The following is a 22,700-nucleotide window of genomic DNA, read 5'->3' as shown; positions in this document are numbered from 1 at the left end:
TTGAGTTAAAAGGTAATAAATGCTACTTAAAAGTGTTTAAAAGAGTTTATAAAAAGCTATAAAAGAGCACTTTTTAAGTAGTAATCAGTGAGCTCAAAGCTTTAAAAGTTATGAAAAGCTCAAGGTTGTGGATGACATGAATGACTCTAGGTCGTGATCTTGGGGTTCTAGATGCCATGAACATATTAGGCCTATGGATGATATGAATGATTCTAGTTCATAAGTTCAAGGCTTTAGAGTCTATGAACAACTCACGACTATAGATGACATGAAAGATTCTAGGTTATGAGCGTAGGACTCTAAATCCTATGAATAGCTCAATGTTATGGATGATATGACAACTCTGGGTCATGAGCTCTTAACTTTAAATGCTATGAATAATTTAAGGTTATGTATAAGATGAATGACTTCAGGTCATGAGCTTAGGGCAATAAATGTTATGACCAGCTCAAGGTTGTGACTAATATGAATGACTCGAGGTCGTAAGCTAAAGGTTCTAGATACTATGAATAGCTTAGGGTTTTGAATGACATAAATGACTCCGACTCGTGAGCTCAAGACTCTAGATGCTATGAATAACTTAATGCTCTTGAAGCTATGAACAACTCTTTGTGGATGAGATGAACGACTCTAGGCCGTGAACTCAAGGTAATAAATGTAATGAACAACTCAGTTTAATGGCTCATATGAATGACTCTAGGTCATGAGCTTAAGGCTCTAGATGCTATGAAAAGCTCACAGTTGTGGATGCTATGAACAACTCTAGGTTGTGAGCAGAGAGTTCTAGATGCTATGAATAACTAGAGGCTATTATTGACATGAACGACTTTAGGTCATGAGCTCATGCCACTAAATGTGTTATGAACAACTAAGGGCTATGGATGATATGAAATACTTCGGGTCATGTGGTCAACGTCTAGATGCTATGAAAACCTCACAACTATGGATGATATGAATGACTACGGGTCGTGAGCTCATGGTAATAAATGTTATGAACACCTCTGAATTTTGGCTAATATGAATGACTCAGGGTTGTGAGCTTAGGACTCTAGATGCTATGAATAGCTTAGTGTTATAGATGACATGAACAACTCTGAGTCATGACCTTAACACTCTAGATCATATGAACAACTCAAGGCTCTGGATAATATGAACGACTTTAGGTCATGAGCTCAATGCTCTAGATGGTATTAAAAGTTTAGGGTTATGGATGACATATACGACACTGGGTCAAGAGCTTAAGGCTTTGGATGCTATGAACAGCTTAGACCTATAGATGATATGAATGATTCTGGTTTATGAGTTCAAGGCTCTAGATGCTATGAACAACTCATGATTATGAATGACATGAACGACTCTAGGTTATGAGCTAAGGACTTTACATAATAGCTCAAAGCTATGGATGACATAAACTAATCCAGGTTGTGAGTTTAAAGCTCTAGGTCCTATGAACAACTCAAGGCTGTGGATGATATGAACAACTCTAGGTCATGAGGTCAAAGTTCTAGATGCTATGAAAAGCTTAGGGCTCCAATTGTTATGAACATATTAGGCCTATAGATGATATAAACGATTCTGGTCCATGAGTTCAAGGCTCTAGATGCTATAAACAACCCATGACTTTGGATGACATGAACGACTCTAAGTTGTGAGGTGAGGACTCTAGATGCTATAAATAGCTCAGAGTTATGGATGACACAAAGTACTTTTAGTCGTGAGCTCCAGGCTTTAGATGTTATAAACAACTAAGAGTTGTCAATGATATAAACGACTCCAGGTTGCGAGCTCAAGGCAATAAATGTTGTGACTAGCTCAGGGTTGTGGCTAATATGAATGACTTGAGGTCATCACCTTAGGGCTCTAGATGCTATGAACAGTTCAATGCTCTAAATGCTAAGAATAGCTCAATGTTTTAAATGTTATGAACAACTCTTGGTTGTGGATGACATGAACGACTTTGAGTCATGAGCTTAGGGTAATTAAAGCAATGAAATGCTCAGGGCCATTGCTAATATGAATGACTTCAAGTCGTGAGCTCAAGGCTCTAAATGTTTTGGAAAGCTCATGGTTGCGGATGCTATGAACAACTTCATATTGTGAAGTGAGAGCTCTGGATACTATGAACAACTAGAGGCTATGAATGACATGAATGACTTTGGGTCGTGGCCTCATGGCAATAAATGCTATGAATAACTAAGGATTATGGATGACATGAACGACTTTGGGTCATTTTCTTAAGGCTCTAAATGCTATGAAAACCTCACGACTGTGGTTGATATGAATGACTCGAGGTCATGAGCTCAAGTCTCTAGATGCTAGGAATAACTCAATGATGTGAATGACATGAATGACTTGGGGTTGTGAGGTCATGGCAATAAATGCTATGATAGGTCTAGGTTGTGGTTGATATTAACGACTCAGGGTCGTGAGCTTAAGGCTCTAAATGTTATTAATAACTCAGGTTTGTAGATGACATAAATGACTTTCGATCGTGAGCTTAAGGCTCTAGACCTTTTGAACAACCTAAGGCGGTGGATGATATGAATGACTTTGGTTTGTGAGCTCAAATCTCTAGATGCTACTAAAAGCTTAGGGTTGCGAATTACATGAATGACTTTAGGTCATGAGCTTAGGGCTTTAGATGCTAAGAACAGCCTAGGCATATTGATGATATGAATGATTCTGGTCCGTGAGTTCAAGGCTCTAGATGCTATGAAAAACTCATAGTTGTGGATGACATGAACAACTCAAGGTCATGTGCACAGGGCTCTAGATGCTATGAATAGATCAGGGTTATGGATTACATGAACAACTCTGAGTCGTGAGCACAGAGCTCTAGATTCTATGAATAGATCAAGGTTGTGGATGACATGAATGACTCCTTGTTATAAATATCTTGATGCAATGAATATCTCAAGTATGTGGATAGATTGGACAACTCTGGGTCGTGAACACAGGGCTCTAGATGCTATGAAGAGACTAGGCTTGTAGAGCACATGAAGGAGTCTAGGTCTTGAGAAAAGGGTTCTATTTCCAATGATTAGGTCAGAGTTATGGATGACATCAACAACTCCAAGAGGTAAGGTCAAAGCTCTAGCTATTATGAATAGCTCAATGTTGTCATCGATGACATGGATGACTCCGAGTCATTAGCTCAAGACTCTAGATTCTATGAACAGCTTAGGTCTGTAGATGAAATGAACGACTCCGGGTCGTGAGCATAGGGCTCTAGATGTAATGAATAGATTAGGCTTATGGATGACATGAATGACTCAAGGTCATGAGCATAAGCCTTTAGATGCTATGAATAGACCAGGGTTGTGGATGACATGAACACCTCTTGGTTGTGAGCTAAGGGCTCTAGATGTTATGAATAGCACATGGTTGTGGATGACATGAATGAATATGAGTCATGTGCAAAGGGCTCTAGATGCCATAAATATATTAGGGTTATGGATAACATGAATGACTCTGAATCATGTGCTAAAGGCTCAAGAGGCAACGAATATCTCAGATCTATAGAAGAAATGAATGACTCCGAGTCGTGAGCACAAGGCTCTATATGTTATGAAATGTTTAAGGTTATGGATGACATCAACAACTTCAAGTCGTGAGCATAAGGCTCAAGATGCTACGAACAGATTAGGGTTGTGGATGACATAACTGATTCAAGGTTGTAAGCTTAGGGCTCTAAATGCTATGAATAACTATATGTAGTGGATGACATGAACGAATTCAACTCATTAGCTCAAGGCTCTAAATGTTATGAATAGCTTAGAGCTATGGATACCATGAACAACTACGGGTCATGAGCACAGGGCTCTAGATATTATGAACAAATCAGGGTTATGGATGACATGAATTACTCTAGGTCATGAGCACAAGGCTCTAGATTCTATGAATAGATCAAGGTTATGGATGACATGAACGAATCTTAGTCATGAGCTAAGGGCTCTTAATGCAATGAATATCTCAAGTATGTGGATGAATTGGACGACTCTATGTTGTGGGCATAGGACTCTAAAGCTATGGAGAGATCAGGGTTATGGATGACATGAAGGACTTTAGGTCCTGATCAGATGGCTCTACATCCAATGAACTGATCAAGGTTATGGATGACATCAATGACTCTAGGTTGTAATCTCAAGGCTCTAGCTGTTATGAATAGCTCAAGGTTGTGGATGACATGAACAACTCTAAGTTGTTAGCTCAAGGCTCTAGATTTTACGAATAGCTTGGTACTATGGATGACAAGAACGACTTTAGGTTATGAGCATAGGGCTCTAAAATGCTATGATAGTTCAGGGTTGTGGATGACATAAATGAATCTAGGTCATGGGTTTAGGGCTCTAGATGTAATGAATATCTCAGGTTTGTGGATGAAATGAATGACTCTAAGTCATGAGCATAGGGCACTAAATGCTAAGAATAGATGAGGGCTATGGATGACATGAATGACTTTGAGTCGTGAGCTTAGGGATCCAGATGTTATGAATGACTTCAAGTTGTAAGCTCAGGGTCCTAGATGTTATGAATAGATCAAGGTTGTAGATGACATAATGACTCTAACTTATGAGCTCAAGGCTCTAAATGCTACGAACAACTCTGGGTTGTGGATGACATGGACGACTTTAGGTTGAGAGCATGAGACTCTAGATGCTATGAACATATCAAGTTATGGGTGAGATGAACGACTTCGAGTCCTAAATTCAGGGCTCTAAATGTAATGAACATTTGAGGGTTGTGGATGAGATGAATGACCCCAGGTCCTTAGTAGAGGGCTTTAAATGCTATGAACAAATCAGGGTTGTAACTGACAAGAACGACTTAGGGTTGCAAGCAAAGGGCTCTAGATGCTTTGAACAGCTCAAGGCTATGGATGACATGAATGGCTCTAGGTCATGAGCACAAGTGTCTAAATGCTATGAACAACTCAAAGGTGTAGACGATATGAACAACTTCGAGTCGTGAGGACAGGACTCCGGATGCTATGAATAGATCAAGGCTACGGATGACATGATCAACTCTGGGTCATGAGCTCATCTTTAGATGCAATGAACAACTCAAGGTTGGGGATGAGATGAACATCTCCAGGTCATGAACATAGTGCTCTAGATGCAAGTAACTGATCAAGGCTATGGATGACATGACTAACTTTGGGTTATAAGCTTAGGGCTCTAGATGCTATAAATACCTCAAAGTTATGGATGACATAAACTACTTGTTAGAATAGAGTCCTTAAAAGCATAACATGATGTAATAAATTTGGAATTTGTTATTTATTTAATGATATTCTAGTTTCACTTTTATCTGTGCTTATTTCATGTATTATACTTTATGAGCACTCTTGTCTGAATCTTTTACATTGTACGTGATTTAGGTGCATTAGGAGTTACACAAAAGATCTAAGTCATCAGTTCCTTGCAAATAGATGACCTGTTCAAAACCATTTCATGGGTAAGAGGGATGGTTGGTGTTGGCTATCAGGATGGGTTTCCCTTGGTGAGTGCACTAGTGTGTATGGTTACACATTGGACAGGCCCTATGGTGAGTCATGACTTAAGGTTGTCAAATAGTCATGACCTCACCAAGCTGCTTCATTGTGTTGTCTCTCGACCTTGAGAGAATATTAATCTTATGTTAAAGTTAGTAGTAGCTTTGACCTACTGGTGAGATCGTAAGTTGATCATATATTCCCTATGGATTGGGTCATTATTGATGGAAGTCGATAGCAGTAGGTATTGTCAATAGAGGCACCATGATATCTCATAGGATTGAGATAGTGTGTCCTCTTGGGTGATCTTAAGGAAGTGTGTTCATGGAAACTATGGCCAAAGTAGTTCCTTAAGTGGAACTTGACATAGGCTCTTTGAAACCTAAGACATGTCAATTGAATACACAATAGGAGGATTTGTAACTCAAGGATAGTAGAGATTGCCTTCAAAGATTGATAGTTTTTACCTTATTAGACTATGGACACCAAGTTCATAGGGAGACTGAACATAATGGATAGCATGTCACGGACCCGAGCATGTAGTGTGTTATTGTTATTTACATAGGATACTGGAGTTCAATTGATTCTTTGTAGTGGAATGTCGAATCGACTTCAGAAATAGATTTTAAGAGAGCCAGTACTCCTATGGGTCCCAATGGTCTCTGCTATGAGCTCATGTCAATTGAATACATAATAAAAGGGTTTGTAACTCAAGGATAGTAGAGATTGCCTTCAAAGGTTGATAGTTTTTACCTTGTTAGACTATGGACGCCAGTTCATAGGGTGACCGAACATAATGGATGGCATGTCACGGACCCGAGCATGTAGTGTCTTATTGTTATTTACATAGGATACTGGAGTTCAATTGATTCTTTGTAGTGGAATGTTGAATTGACTTCGGAAATAGATTTTAAGAGAGCCAGTATTCCTATGGGTCCCAATGGTCTCTGCTATGAGCTCATATACCTTGTTGGCATGGATTATGAGGATTGGATTAGCTCTATGTTCACTTTTTTGCATAAGGGTATTTTAGCAATTACGCAAGGTTGCACAGGGGTAAGTGAAAAAAAGTCTCTAGAGTGGGCTAATTGATTATTCAGTAGGCCCTATTGGGTTTATAAATCACCTCATAGGGGTTAGGATTTCCATAACTTTTGTCTTCCACCATCTAGAAAGAAAGAGAGCCATAACCTCCACCCTACTTTCCTCCCTACCGGAAGTGTGCCAAGAACAAGGTTGATTCATCGGGTGGAAGATCGTGGGTTTATGAGACTTCCAACAACTTCAAGGTCATCTTCAACACTTAGATTTTGAGGTTTGGGAACATCCAAATATAAGAGTTAATACTTTAACCCTAAAAGATCAATTTTAAAAATAAAAAAATTGGTATTACTTCCATTGCGTAGATCTAAGATGCCAACAACTGCTATGAGAGCATAATGTTATAAGCATGCTTAGATCTTTAGGGTGTGCTAACATCTTTTTTTCAACCTTGATATTATCCCATGGCCAAGGGACACGTGTATGTTCCTTTTTATTTTTGCTTGTGATGATTGAATGGGGTAATTTGTTTTCTTTCTCGGTTTCTTCATAGATTTGGTTGTAAGCTCCATTAAAGGAGCATAGGTTTTCTTTTTCTCTTGTAAAGTTTTAATCTTTTCCATAGATTGGGTTGTAAGCTCCATTATAGGAGCATAGGATTTCTTTTATGATGTAAAGTCTTATTTTTTATCATTTATGGAGGACTACAAGAGATGAATTCTTGAATGATGTCAATAAGGATTGGATCTTTATTGGAACATCATCTATGAAGATTCAAGGATTTTAATGGCTGTGAAATAAAGGTTGAATCCTTCCTTTGATTGATTAAAAAAGAAAGAAAAAAAAAAGAAGAAAGGATAAAGCTTTTTTTTAGATCCATGGCTGCATGTAAACATTCTTTTTTTTTTTTTTTTTACTCAAATCAGGGCTTCCTCGTATGAGTTTTTTGGGGGCAAACTACATATGGTTTTAAATATTAGGAAGTCAGGAATCGAATTCTGCAAGTGGTTCATGATTTGGAGTTGAAATAAGGGAGATATGACTATTTGAAGCAAAGTTGCACAGAGGGTATGCTGTTACGGATTGCATACAGGTCCAATAATTTTTACTTGTTTGGGCTAATCTTTTGGGCCACTTGTTGGGCTTGAACATTATAGAATTATGGAATCTATGTAGGAACTTCTTTTGGTAAGCTTTGATGCCAAATATTGGTGTCAAGTTGAAGACAATTGGCTTTGGTTCACAATTGGAAAGTTTTGATGCCATGGGATCTCCTTTTGAATATTTCTTTTTTGATGCATATTATTGTATTTCTTGTGATGAGAGGTGCTTTTAAAGTTACTAATTTTGGTTTTTTCTTATGAAAAGTAAATTTTCATGAGAAGGTTAGTCCAAACTTTAGTTTTATTCAAAAATTGGAATGATGCTACTGTTAAGTAATTTTTATATGCAAAGTAATTATTATTATTATTATTTATTTTATTTTTTTATTTTTTTTAAGATTGTGAAAGAATCTAGTTTCCTTTTCAAAAAAAAAAATCCTTAGAAGATCCTTTTTTTTCTTCTTCAAAGTTTTTTATTTTGAGATCTTCAATGACTTGAGTTTCTATATTAAGAGAGGATTCTCTTATTTTAAAATCTTTATAAAATTGGATATTCCTTATAAGCACAAGTATTCCAATTTAATGAATAAGTAAAGCTTTTGGAAATTCTCATGATAGATAATTTATTTTAAGGTCACCAAAATTATTGAAATTTTCTTATGAAAATTGTATGAAACTCTTAATAATTTTAATGGATATAAATTTTCTTGAAAATTAGATTCCAAAGCATGTTATTTACTTAATTTTGGAATATTGTAGATTAAAAAAATAAAACTTGTGAAAATGAATTAGAGAGCAAAGTTTCCTTTTCTAAATTATTCCAAAGGATTCTAAATTATTTTGATAAGAATCCTTATAGAATAAAAGTTTCCCTTTTGGATCAACTGCTCTCTACTTTTTATTTTTCAAGTTTTTTGAAACTTTTTTATTACACTAATCCTTAATTTGGATAGTAGATATTTGTTTTTAGAAACTTTCAAGATGAATAATTTATCATTAAGGGAATTTCTAAAAGTTTTATTTTTGTTAATTTTAATGGAATAGATTATTATGAAAATTAGATTCCATATTTAAGAATTTTATTAAATTAGAAAGGTGTAGGGATAAGGAAATTAAATTTATGAGGAATTTTGAATATGAGATCTAAAGTTCCTTTCTAAATTTATTCTTAAGGATTTGAAATATTTTTCTTAAATTTATTTTTTAGAATCCTTGAAGAATTAAATGTTTCATAATTAAATAAAGTGCTCTCAAGTTTTCAAAATTCTATAAATTTGAAGTTTCCTTATTACACTAAGTTTCCAATTTGGTAATCAATATCTGATGAAAATTTTTGTTGGAAATAATTTATCATTAAAGGTTATTACCAAAAGCACATTTAGTAATTTGATGAAAATAAATTTCTTTGAAAATATTTCCTAAAAAAAATTTTTATTAATTGGAATTGTGTGAAGAGGGAGAATTTTTTATGAAAATAGATTTTAAAATTTGAGAGTAGACATTTTATCAAAATTCATTTTTAGATAAAATACTCTCATATAATTTTAAAATTTTTCATATGGACATTCTCCTGTAACACTGGGTTTCCAATTAAAAAATAAATATTTTTGGAAATTCTCAAAGAGGATAATTTATTCATCAAGGTAATTACTAATGTTTTAGAAGCTCTAATTTCAAAAGATTAAGTGGGAGAGGGCCTCAAGCAAGCCCATAGCCTCCAAGATCAAGCCCGTCTTGAATTTTGGTGCATCACCATCCTAAAGATGGGGTGGGCCAATGAATTAAGGGATTGGACTATCCTTTATGGATAAGACTATATCTGTTTATAATGGGAGTGGCTAATCCTAAAGATGAAACTCTTCACTTGGTAACATTGATGTCAAGGATCTTAATTACACATTAACTTAGACATGAAGTGGTAGAATCATCTAAAGTGGTCCCACTTGCATAGGCTAAGGGCTAAACAAAAAAGGTATGTTGATCAATGCCTTAAGATAACTTTTAAAGTTTAAGGCAAGTTGATCAATTAGATAGGGTCTCTACCCTAGTAATAAGAGTCATGAACTGCCTAAAGTAGGCTTGATTCTTATGATACTAGGACATGTCATTTCAGAGTACCACATTTTTGCTAAATTAATTGCCAACTTGCCTTGAATGCTCAAGTTCTTTTATTAATACATGGAATTATTATATTTATTACAAATATCATGTCTTTAACCTATCACCTCTTATCTCATGTTTTAATTGGACCTACTTATAGACTGAAAATAATCTGGATATATATAGTATTAATTGCATAGAAGCTGATTTAGGTAGAGTTTATTATTTCCTTTGAACAAACCTATCTTAAAGTAAGAGAAGCATATCAAAGGTGGTAGAAGACGAATCAAAAGACTAAGTGTCTCATACTTGGGTCTTTAGATAATGTGTTGTAAAAGCAACACATGTCTATTGCCATGGTCTATGATATTCTCTTTAAAATTGCAAGGGTTATTTGGTGACAAGGATAAGTCAACTAGACAAGTTGCCCTTAAGACTATTATGAACACCAAGATTCATGTTATCTTAGAGATCTTACCAGCTTCCTTTAGGATAGGTAAGAAGATTCTAAAAAATGTGAAGGATGTTCATATGGAAGTCAAGGTTCTTTATGCTCCTCTACCAAGAAGAAGAACAACAACACCAAATAAGGAAATTTCAATAAAATGAATTAGAGAGCAAACTCATGGACAGTAATTCCTTTTTGAGCATTTAGGAGACTAGAAAAGGAATTCTTGGAGTGCCTAAGGATAGGTAAGTACACTACATGCTCTCCTTGTTGAACTCATAGTGTGGATTTCTCCAATTGTGGTGGATCGATTCTAGGCCCATTATCAACAAGTGAGAAGGTCACATGATGAGATTGTACTTACCTTAGATTTATTTGCAAGGTTAGTTGTGTAAGTTAGTGGAAGGTATTACCTCTTTTATGTGAGACTCCATTATCATTTTGCCTAGTAATGAGAGTACTAAGATCTCACTAAAAGAAATAACCTAACACTAACCAAATATTTGGATTCCTAATGCCTAGGTCATATTAATCTAAACAAGATCCAAAGACTGATCAAGTTTGGACACTTTTATTCTAGAGGATCTTTCAGTCTGCAAATCTTGTATAGATGGTAAGATGACCAGAAGGCCCATTTATTTCTAAAAGGACATGAAACAAGGAATGTTTGGAGTTAGTACATACAAACATGTATGAACCTTTTTTGTTTATGCTTGGAAAGTATGGGTATTTGATCATTTTACTAATAAATACTCTAGGTTTGGATATATAGATTGGAAATCCGATGCCTTGGGTAAATTCATTGAATTTAAGGCAAAATCAGATAACGTATTAGGTAAACATATCATGGCACTTCGATTAGATCGAAGTGGTGTGTCTAGTAGGTTTGATCCTTTCCATATAGAGCATGAGATGATATCCCAATTATGTATACCAAGGGCTCCATTGTAAAATGGAGTAATGGAAAGAAAATATTGAACTTTGACAGATATAATGATATCGGTGATTAGTTTCTCATTACTTCCCATATTCTTTGGGGATATATCTTAGAGACTATGCAATACCTCCTTTTCTAAAGAGGTGTATCAGTTTATAGGATATCTAAGAGGATTTCAAGATTATTACTTTATAGTTAGAATAATCAAAAGGTGTTTGTTGCTATAAATACCATATTTCTAATGAAGACTATATGATATGTAGTAAGGCAAACAATGATATAGATTGGAGAATACTAGAAGATAGTCCCACTATACACAAGATACTATAGATCTAGTAGCAACCATTCACATTTCTAGTACATTGATGCCTCATCGCAGTGGAAGTATTGTTAATCAACTAAATCAGTTCATGTATTTGGGAGAGTCTCTTAAGGCCATTTTAGAGGAACATGATATTGATCCCATAGATTACGATGAAGCAATGAGCGATGTGGATGCACATCTTTGGAAAAAGACCATGGAGGAAGAGTTAGAATCCTTATGATTCTAATGTAGTCTGGGTTCTTGTAGAAGCACCTAAAGGGATAAAACCCATGTGTGTAAGTTGGTCTACAAGAGGAACAAAAGAGTAGATGGAAAAGCTGAGATTTATGTTGCTAGGTTGTAGTTAAAGGTTATAGTTTGAAACATTATTTCAACTATAGGAAACCTTTTCGCTAGTAGCCAAACACAAATCCATTAAAGCACTTCTGTCCATTGTGGAGTATCTCATTTATGAGATATTGTAATAGGATGTCAAGATAGTGTTCTTAAGTGCTTATCATGACATTAGTATCTATATGATGTAACTAGATATTTTCATAGAAAAGGGCCTTGTGTGTACAAGAAACTATAGGAAAGCATGGTGGTGTTCTAGGATCTTGTAGGTAGATGACAATCTACTCATTAAGAATCATGTAGGGATATTGTCATCAATCAAGATCTGGTTGTCTACTTAGTTCTAAATGGAAATCTATGAGGGGTACAATATATTCTTGGGTTTAAAGTCCTTAGGGATAACAAGAATAGGAAAATTGTGCTATGTCAAGCATATACTCAAGTATCTTTTGAGAATAAGGGATTATGTGTTTTTTTCCGAAATTGTTGAGATAGTTTAAAGGGTGACATGATGATTGCCAAGATACCCTCTATAGAGAACCTGGTGGATCCATTCACCAAGACATTGATAGGGAGATTTTGTGTTGGTGACAAGGATAACATAGGTTTAAGATGAGTATCTAGCATACTTTATAAGCATGATGCTTTGAGGCTAGTAGGAGAATATTAGGATAGAGCCCATAAAAGCATAACATGATGTAATAATTTGGAATTCGTTATTTATTTAATGATGTTCTAGTTTCACTTTTATCTATTCTTATTCCATGTATTATACTTTATGAGAATTCTTGTTTGCATCTTTTGCATTATACGTGACTTAGGTGCATTAGGAGTTGCAGAAAAAATCTAAGTTATCAGTTCCTTGCAAATAGATGATTTGTTCACAACTAGTTCATGGGTCTAGGCAACCCATTAGAGGTTGTAGTGCACCACCTCCTAATTGGAGGGATGGTTAGTGTTGGCTATCGGGATGGGTTTCCCATGGTGAGTGCACTAGTGTGTATGGTTACACATTGGACAGGACCTATGGTGAGTCATGACTTAAGGCTGTCAAGTATTCATGACTTCACCAAGCTACTTCATTTTGTTATCTCTCAATCTTCAGAGAATATTAAGTTTGTGCTAAAGTTAGTAATGGCTTTGACCTATGGTGAGATCGTAAGTTGATCATATATTCCCTATGGATTGGGTCATTGTTGATGGAAGTCGGTAATAGTAGGTATTCTCAATAAAGGCATTATGATATCTCATGGGATTGAGATAGTGTGTCCTCTTGGGTGATCCTAAGGAGGTGTTTTCATAGAAACTGTGGCCATAGTAGTTCCTTAAATGGAACTTGACATAGGCTCTTTGAGAGCTAAGACATGTCAATTGAATACATAATAAGAGAATCTGTAACTAGTAGAGTTAGTCTTAAAAGGTTGATAGCTTTTACCTTGTTAGATTATGGACATTAATTCATAGGGAGACTAAACATAATGGATAGCAGGTCATGAACCCGAGCATCTAGTGTCTCATTGTTATTTACATATGGTACTAAAGTTCAATTGATATTCTATAGTGGGATGTTGAATCGGCTTCAAAATTAGATTCTGAGGGAGCCAATACTCTTATAGGTCACAATGGTCCCTACTTTGAGCTCATATACTTTTTTGGCATGGATTATGAGGGTTGGATTAGCTTTATGTTGACTTTTATGCATAAGGGTGCTTTTGTAAATATGCAAGGTTGCATAGGGGTAAGTGAATAAGGTCTCTAGATTAGGCCAATTATTTAATTAGTAGGCCCTATTAGGTTAATTAATCAATTAGGACCCATTTTAGGCTAGATTAAGTGACCTGAGCCCATGTGGGCTCAAGTCACTTAAGCCTAATTAGGAACCCTACAAATGTCTCATAGGGGTTAGGTTTTCCATATCTTTTGTCTTCCACCATCCAGAGAGAAAGAGAGTCATAGCCTCCACCCTACTTTCCTCCCCACTAGAAGTGTGCCAAGAACAAGGTTGAGTCATCGGGTGAAAGATTGTGGGTTTACGAGACTTCCAACAACTTTAAGGTTGTATTCAACACTATGATTCTGAGGTTTGGGAACATCCAAACCTACAGGTTAGTACTTTAACCCTAAAATATCAATTCTTTTTTTTAAAAAATGGATATTGCTTCCGTTGCTTAGATCTAAGGTGCCAACACTACTCTGACTCACGAGGTCAAAGCTTTGGATGCTATGAACAACTATAGGTTGTGAATGACAGGGATGACTCTGAGTCAAGTGCATAAAGTTCTAGATGTTATCAGCAGATTAGGTTATAGATGACATGGATGACTTTGGGTCATGAGCCCATGCCTCTAAATGCAATGGACAACTCAAGGTTGTCGATGGCATGAACAACTGCAGGTCGTGAACATAGGGCTCTAAATGCTATGTGTAGATTAGGGTTATGGCTGACATAAATGACTTAGGGTTGTAATCAAAAGGCTTTACATGCAATGAACAGATCAGGGCTATGGATGACATGAACGACTTCGGGTCATGAGCATAAGGCTCTAGATTCTATGAAAAGATCAGGGTTATGGAAGCCATGAATGACTTCAGATCGTGAGCTCAAGGTTCTAGATCAAATGAACAACTTAGGGTTATGGATGGCATGAACGTCTTTAAGTCATGAGTAGAGGGCTCTAGATGTAACGAATATATTTGGACTGTGGATGACATAAACGACTTCGAGTTATAAGCTCAAGGCTCTAGATGTGATGAATAGCTTAAGGTTATGGATGACATGAACAACTTTGACTCGTGAGCTTAAGGCTCTAGATGTTATGAACAGCTCAAGGCTATAAATGACATAGATGACTTCTGATCAAGAGTATAGGGCTCTAGTTGCTACAAATAGATCTAGTTGTAGATGAGATGAATGACTTCGGGTCATGAGCTCAGGGTTCTAAATGCAATGAACAACTGAAGATTGCGAATGAGATGAATAACCCCAAGTCATGAGTAGAGGGCCTTAGAAGCTATGAACATATTAGGGTTGTGGATGACATGAACAACTTAGGGTTGCAAGAAAAGGGCTCTAGATGCTATGAACTACTTAGAGCTATGGATGACATGGATGACTCTAGGTTGAGAGCATAGAGCTCTAGAATCTATGAACAAATCAAGTTGTGGATGAGATGAATGACTCCGGGTCGTAAGCTCAGGGCTTTAAATGTAATGAACAACTGAGGGTTGGGGATGAGATGAACAACCTCAGGTCGTGAGCAGAGGACTCTAAATGCTATGAACAAATCAAGGAGGTGGATAACATGAATGACTTAAGATTGCAAGCAAAGGGCTTTAGATGTTATAAATAGATCAAGGCTATGGATGACATGAATGAACCCAGGTCATGAGCATAAGGCTCTAGATGCTATGAACAACTCAAGGGCATGGATGATATCAACGACTCTAGGTCGAAAGGATAGGGCTCTAGATGCTATGAACGGATCGGGGTTGTGGATGACATGAATGACTTAGGGTTGTAAGCAAAGGGCTTTAGTTGCTATGAACAACTTAGGTTTGTGGATGACATGAACGAATATGGGTCATGAGCCCAAGTCTCTAAATGCTATGAATAGTTGAGGTCTTTGGATGATATGAACAACTTCAGGTCATGAGGATAGGGTTTTAGATGCTATGAATAGCTAAGGGCTATGGATGGCATGAATGACTCTGGGTTGTGAGCTCAAGGCTCTAGATGCAATGAAAATCTCAGGGTTGTGGATGACATGCATGTCTCCTAGTTGTGAGCAAAGGGATTTAGATGCAATGAACATATCAGAGCTCTGGATGACATGAGCAACTTTGGGTTGTAATCTCAGGTCTCTAAAGGCCATGAATTGCTCAAGGTTGTGGATGACATTAACAACTCCAATTTGTGAGCTCAGGGCTCTAGTTGTTATGAATAGCTTAGGGCTTTGGACGACATGGGCTACTCTAGGTTGAGAGCACATGGATCTGGATGCTATTAATAGATCAGACTATGGATAAGATGAATGACTCTGGGTTATGAGCTTAGGGCTTTCGATGCAGTGAACAACTCAGGTTTGTGGATGACATGAACGACCCCAAGTCGTGAGCACAGGGCTCTAGATTCTATGAACAGATCAGAGCTATGGATGACATGAATGATTTAAAGTTGCAAGCAAAGGGCTTTATATGCTATGAATAGCTTAGGGTTATAGATGGCATGAACAACTTTAAGTCATGATCACAAGGCTCTTGATGTTATGAATAGCTTAGGGGTGTAGATGATATGAACAACTCTAGGTCGTGATGACAAGGCTCTAAACTTAATGAACAGATCAGGGTTGCGAATGACATGAATGACTTCAGGTCGTAAACTCGAGGCTCTAGATGCAATGAACAACTAAGGGTTGTGGATGACATGAACGTCTTCGAGTCATGACCACAAGGCTCTAAATGCAATGAATAGATTAGGGATGTGGATGACATGAGCGACTTTGGGTTGTAAGCTCAAGGCTCTAGATGCTATAAATAGCTCAACGTTATGGGTGACATGAATGACTCTGACTCGTGAGCTCAAGGCTTTAGATTCTATGAACAACTAAGGGTTGTGGATGACATGGTTGATTATGGGTCAAGAGCACAAAGCTTTAGATGCTATAAACAAATCAAGCTAAAGATGACATGAATGACTCTAGGTCGTGAGCTTAGGGCTCTAGAAAACAACTCAAGGTTGTGGATGGCATGAACAACCGCAAGTCGTGAGCATAGTGCTCTAGATGCTATGTGTAGAACAGGGTTGTAGATGACATGAATGACATAGGGTTCTAAGCAAAAGGCTCTAGATACTATGAACAGATCAGGGTTGTGGAAGACATGAATGACTCTAAGTCATGAGAACAAGGCTTTAGATGCAATGAACAACTCAAGGGTGTGGATGATATAAACGACTCTGAGTTGTGAGAACATGGCTCTAAACGCTATGAATAGATCAGGGTTGTGGATGACATGAATGACTTTAGGTTGTAACCTCAAGACTCTAGATACTATAAATAGCTTAAGGTTGTAGATGACATGAACGACTCTAACTCGTGACATTGAGGCTCTAGATGGTATGAATAAGTCAACATTGTGAATGGCATGAACAACTCTTTGTCGTGAGAACTTGGCTCTAGATGCAATGAATAGATCAAAGTTGTGGATGACATCAACTAGTCCAGGTCATGAGCAGAGGGCTCTAGATGTTATGAACATACCAGGGTTATAGATGTTATGAACGAATCTTGGCTATAAGCTAAGAGCTTCAGATGCTATGAATAACTTAAGGTTGTGGATGACATGAATGAGTTTGAGTCGATAGCTCAATGATCTAGTTGCTAAGAATAGCCCAATGTTGTGGATGACATGAATCACTCTGAGTCGTGAGCATAGGGTGTTAGATGTTATGAACAAATTAGGCCAGTGGATGGCATGAATGAATCTAAGTCCTAAGCTCAAGGCTCCAGATGCTATGAATAGCTCAAGTCTGTGGATGACATGAAGGACTCCGAGTTATGAGCATAAGGCTCTAGATGCTATGAACAGATCAGGGTTGTGGATGACATGAATGACTCCAGGTTATGAGTAAAGGGCTCTAGATTCTATGAACATATCAAGGTTGTGGATGGCATGAACGACTTCGAGTAGTGAGCTCAAGGCTCTAAATGCAATGAAAATCATGGGAATGGGGATGACATGAACGGCTACAGGTCGTGAGCATAGTGTTCTGGGTGCTATGAACATATTAGTGTTATGGATGACATGACCGACTCTGGGTCGTGAGCACAACACTCTAGCTGCAATGAACATCTCAGGTTTGTGAACGACATGAAAGACTCTGAGACATTAGCTCAAGCTCTAGATGCTATGAATAGCTCAAGATTGTGGATGACATGAATGACTCTGGGTCAGGAGCATGAGGCTTTAGATGCTATGAATAGATTAGGGTTGTGGATGATATGAACGAGTTGTAACGATAGGGTGTTAGATACTATGAATAGAGATCTAGACTATGGATGACATGAACGACTATGGGTCATGAGCACAGGGCTTTAGATGCAATTAACAAATCAAGGATGTGGATGACATGAACGAATTCGGGTTGTAAGCTCAAGGCTCTAGATGCTATGAATATCTCAAGGTTATTGATGATATAAATGACTCTGACTCTAAGCTTAATGCTCTAGATGCTATGAACAGCTCAACATTGTGAATGACATGAACAACTTCGGATCATGAGCATAGGGCTCTAGATGCTATGAATGATCAAGGCTATGATAAATATAAACAACTCTGGGTCATGAGCAACAGGCTCTAGATGTTATGAATAACTCAACACTATGGATGTTATGAATGACTCTTGGTTGTAAGCTCAAGGCTTTAAGTGCTATGAATAGTTCTAGGTTGTGGATGACATGAATGATTCTGAGTTGGTAGCTTAAGGCTCTAGATGCTAAGAACACCTTAAGGTTGTGGATGACATGAACGATTCTAGGTCATGAGCTCAAGGCTCTAGGTGCAATGAACAACTCAAGGTTGTGGATGACATGAATGACCTTAGGTCGTGAGCATAGGCCTTTAGATGCTATGAATAGCTTAAGGTAGTGGATGACATGAATGACTCCAGGTCATGAACACAAAGCTCTAGATGCTATGAACTGATCAGGGCTATAGATGACATGAACGACTCTGGGACATGAGCTCAAGGGTCTAGATGCAATGAACACCTTAAGGTTATGGATGACATGATTGTCTTCGAGTCATGAGCATAAGGCTCTAGATGTAATGAATAGATCAGGATTGTGGATGACATGAACAACTTCAGGTTGTAAGCTCAAGGCTTTAGATACTATGAATAACTAAAGGTTGTGGAGGACATGAACAACTCCAACTCGTGTGGTCAGGGCTCTAGATGCTATGAATAGCTCAGTGGTGTGGATGACATGAATGACTCCGAGTTGGGAGCACAGGGCTCTAAATGCTATTAACAGATGAGGGTTGTGGATGACATGAATGACTCTAGGTCGTGAGATCAAGGGTCTAGATGCAATAAACAGCTCGAGGTTATGGATAACATGTACGTCTTCAGGTTATGAGCATAGGGCTCTAAATGCAATGAATAAATCAGGGTTGTGGATGTTATGAATGACTTTGTGTTATAAGCTCAAGACTCTAGATGCTATGAATACCTCAAGGTTGTGGTTATCATCAATGACTCTGACTCACGAGCCAAAGGCTCAAATGCTATGAACAACTCAAGGTTGTTAATGATATGAACTATTACGGGTCGTTAGTTCAGGGCTTTAAATGTTATGAACAAGTCAAGGCTATGGATGACATGAATGACTTCGAGTCATGAGCTTAGGGTAATAAATGCTATGAAAAGCTCAAGGTTATAGCCAATATAAATTAATCGAGGTTGTGTGTTGAGGGCTTTAGAGACTATGAATAGCTTAGGCTTGTGGATAAGATGAGTGACCTTGAGTCATGAGCTTAGGGCTCAAGATTCTGTGAACAACTCAAGGCTATGGGTGATATGAATGACTTTGGGTCATGAGCTTTAGGTCATAAGTCATAAGAACAACTAAAGGTTGTGGCTAATATGAACAACTCAGGGTCGTGTGCTCAGGGCTCTAGATGCTATAAGCAACTCAAGGCTAGGGATGACATGAACAACTCCAAGTCATGAGCTAATGGAAATAAATGTTATGAATAGCTTAGGGTTGTGGCTGATATAAATGGCTCAAGGTTGTGAGCTCAAGATTATAGATGTTATGAACAAGTTAGGGGTGTGAATGATATGAATGACTCAGAGTCATGTGCTAAGGGCTCTAGATGCTATGAACAACTCAGGATTATAGATGACATGAACGACCCCGAGTTGTGAGCTCAGGGCTTTAGATGCTATGAACAACTCAGGGTTGTGGATAATATGAATGATTCTATATAATTAACTAAAGGCTCTATATGATATGAATAGCTAAGGGCTATGGATGACATGAACTACTACGAGTCATGAGTTGAGGGCTCTTAATGCTATGAAGAGCTCTGGGTTGTGGATGACATGAACGACTCTAGGTCATGAGCTCAGGCTTATAGATGCTATGAACATTTGAGGTTTAAGATGACATGATCGACTGTCGATCATGAGTTAAGTGCATTAGATTCTATGAATAACTTAGGGCTATGGATGACATGAACGACTCTGAGTCGTACGCTTAAGGAAATAAATGTTATGAACAGCTCAAGGTTGTGTTGAGTGTTTTAGATGCTATGAACAACTCAGGGCTATGGATGACATGAATGACCCTAGGTCATCCGCTTAGGGCTCTAAATGCTATGAATAGCTTAGGATTGTGGATGATATGAATGATTTTATATAGTGAGCTCAGGGCTCTACATGATATGAATAGCTCAGGGTTATGGATGACATGAACTATTACAAGACATGAGTTTAGGGCCTCTTGCTACTATAAACAGCTCTGGGTTGTAGATGACATGAACTACCCTAAGTCATGAGCTTAAGCCCGTAGATGATATGAACAACTGAGGGCTATGGATGACATGATCGACTCTCGATCATGAGTTGGGCATTGTAGATGTTATGAACAACTTAGGGTTGTGGATGACATGGACGACTCTGATTCATGAGCTCAAGGTAATAAATGCTATGAACAACTTATGGATGTGGCTTATGTGAAAGATTCGAGGTCATTAGCTTAAGGTTGTAGATGCTATGAACAGCTTAGGGTTGTGAATGTTATGAATGACTTGGAGTCATGTGCTGAGGGTTCTAGATGCTATGAAATGCTTAGAGTTATGGATAACATGAACGACCTTAAGTCATGACCTCAGGGCTCTAGATTCTGTTGAACAGCTTAGGGTTGTGGATGATATGAATGATTTTATATAGTGAGCTCTAGACTCTACACACTATGAATAGCTCAGGGTTGCAAATGACATGAACTACTATGGGACATGAGCTCAAGGCTTTAGATGCTATAAACAACTTAGGGATGTGAATGATATGAACGACTTTAGGTCATGAGCTTCGGAATCTAGATGTTATGAATAGATGAGGATTTTGGATGATGTGAAAGACTCAAGGTCATGTGCTCAGAGCTCTAGACGCTATGAACAGCTTTGGACTATGGATTACAAGAATGACTCCAGGTCGTGAGCTTAAGGAAATCAATGCTATGAGCAACTCAGGGTTGTGCATGGTATTAACGACTTTAGGTCATGAGCTCAAGCCTTTAAATTCTATGAACAGTTCAGGGTTGTGGATGATATGAACAATTTTATATAGTGAGCTCAAGGCTCTACATGCTATGAATAGTTAAGGGTTGTAAATGACATGAACTACTACGGGTCATGAGCTCAAGGCTTTAAATGCTATGAACAACTCAGGGATATGGATGATATGAAGGACTCCAAGTCATGAGCTCAGGGATCTAGATGTTATGAACAGTTGAGGATTGTGGATGATGTGAAAGACTCCGGGTCATGTGCTTAGGGCTCTAGATGCTATGAACGGCTTTGGACTATGGATGACATGAATGAATTTTGGTCATGAGCTTAGGGTAACCAATGCTATGAGCAACTCAAGGTTATGCATGGTATTAATGACTTTAGGTCATGAGCTCAAGCCTTTAAATGTTATGAATAGTTCAGGGTTGTAGATGATATGAACGATTTTATATAATGAGCTCAAGGCTCTACATGCTATGAATAGCTAAGGGTTGTGGATCACATAAACTACTACGAGTCGTGAGCTGAGAGCTTTAGATGCTATGAACAGCTTGAGGCTCTAGATAACATGACCAACTTCGAGTTGAGAACTTAGAGCTTTAGATACTAAGAACAACTGAGGGTTGTGGATGATATGAATGACTCAGGGTTGTGTGCTCAGGGCTCTCAATGTTATGAACTGCTCAAGTTTGTAGATGATATGAGTGACTTAGGGTAGTGACCCTGGGGCTCTAGATGCTATGAATAGCAGAGGCCTGTGGATGATATGAATGACTCTGAGTCATGAATTCAGGCCTCCGGATGCTATGAATAGCTTAGGGTTATAGGTGACATGAATGACTCAAGGTCCTGAGATCACAACTATAGATGCCATGAACAGCCCACTCCTATGGATGACATGAACTACTCTAGGACATAGGCTTAAGGCTCTACATGCTATGAATAGTTCAGGGCTATGGATGATATGAATGCATGTGCTCAAGGCTTTATATGCTATAAACAACTCAGGGATGTGAAATATATGAATGACTCTAGCACGTAAGCTTAGGGCTCTAGATGCTATGAACAACTTAAGGTTGTGGATAACATGAATGACTGTGAGTCGTGAGTTGAGCATTGTAGATATTATGAATAGTTCAAGGCTATGGATGACATGAACAACTTAGGGTCGTGTGCTCAAGGCTTTAAATGTTATGAATAGCTCAAGGTTATGGATGACATAAACGACTCTGGGTCATGAGATTAGGGCTCTAAATTCTATGAGCAGCTCACGGTTGTTGATGACATAAATGACTCGAGGTCATTAGCTCAAGGCTCAAGATGCAACCAATAGCTCATGGCTATCGATGACATGAACTACTTCGGATCATGAGTTCAAGGCTTTAAATGCTATGAACAACTCACGACTATGGATGATATAAACGACTTGGGGTAGTAAGCTTAGGGCTCTATATGCTATGAATAGCACAGGGTTGTGGATGATATGAACAACTTTGAGTCATGAATTCAGGACTCTAGATGCTATGAATAGCTCAGGGTTATGGGTAATATGAGTGACTCGAGGTCGTGAGCTCATAGCTCTAAATGCCATGAACAACTCACTCTTGTGGATGACATGAACTACACCA

The sequence above is a fragment of the Vitis riparia genome, unplaced genomic scaffold (genome assembly GCF_004353265.1).
Source record: "Vitis riparia cultivar Riparia Gloire de Montpellier isolate 1030 unplaced genomic scaffold, EGFV_Vit.rip_1.0 scaffold355_pilon_pilon, whole genome shotgun sequence".
NCBI classification, from domain to species: domain Eukaryota; kingdom Viridiplantae; phylum Streptophyta; class Magnoliopsida; order Vitales; family Vitaceae; genus Vitis; species Vitis riparia.
The sequence above is the reverse complement of the archived record's forward strand: the minus strand, read 5'-3'. Positions refer to the sequence as shown.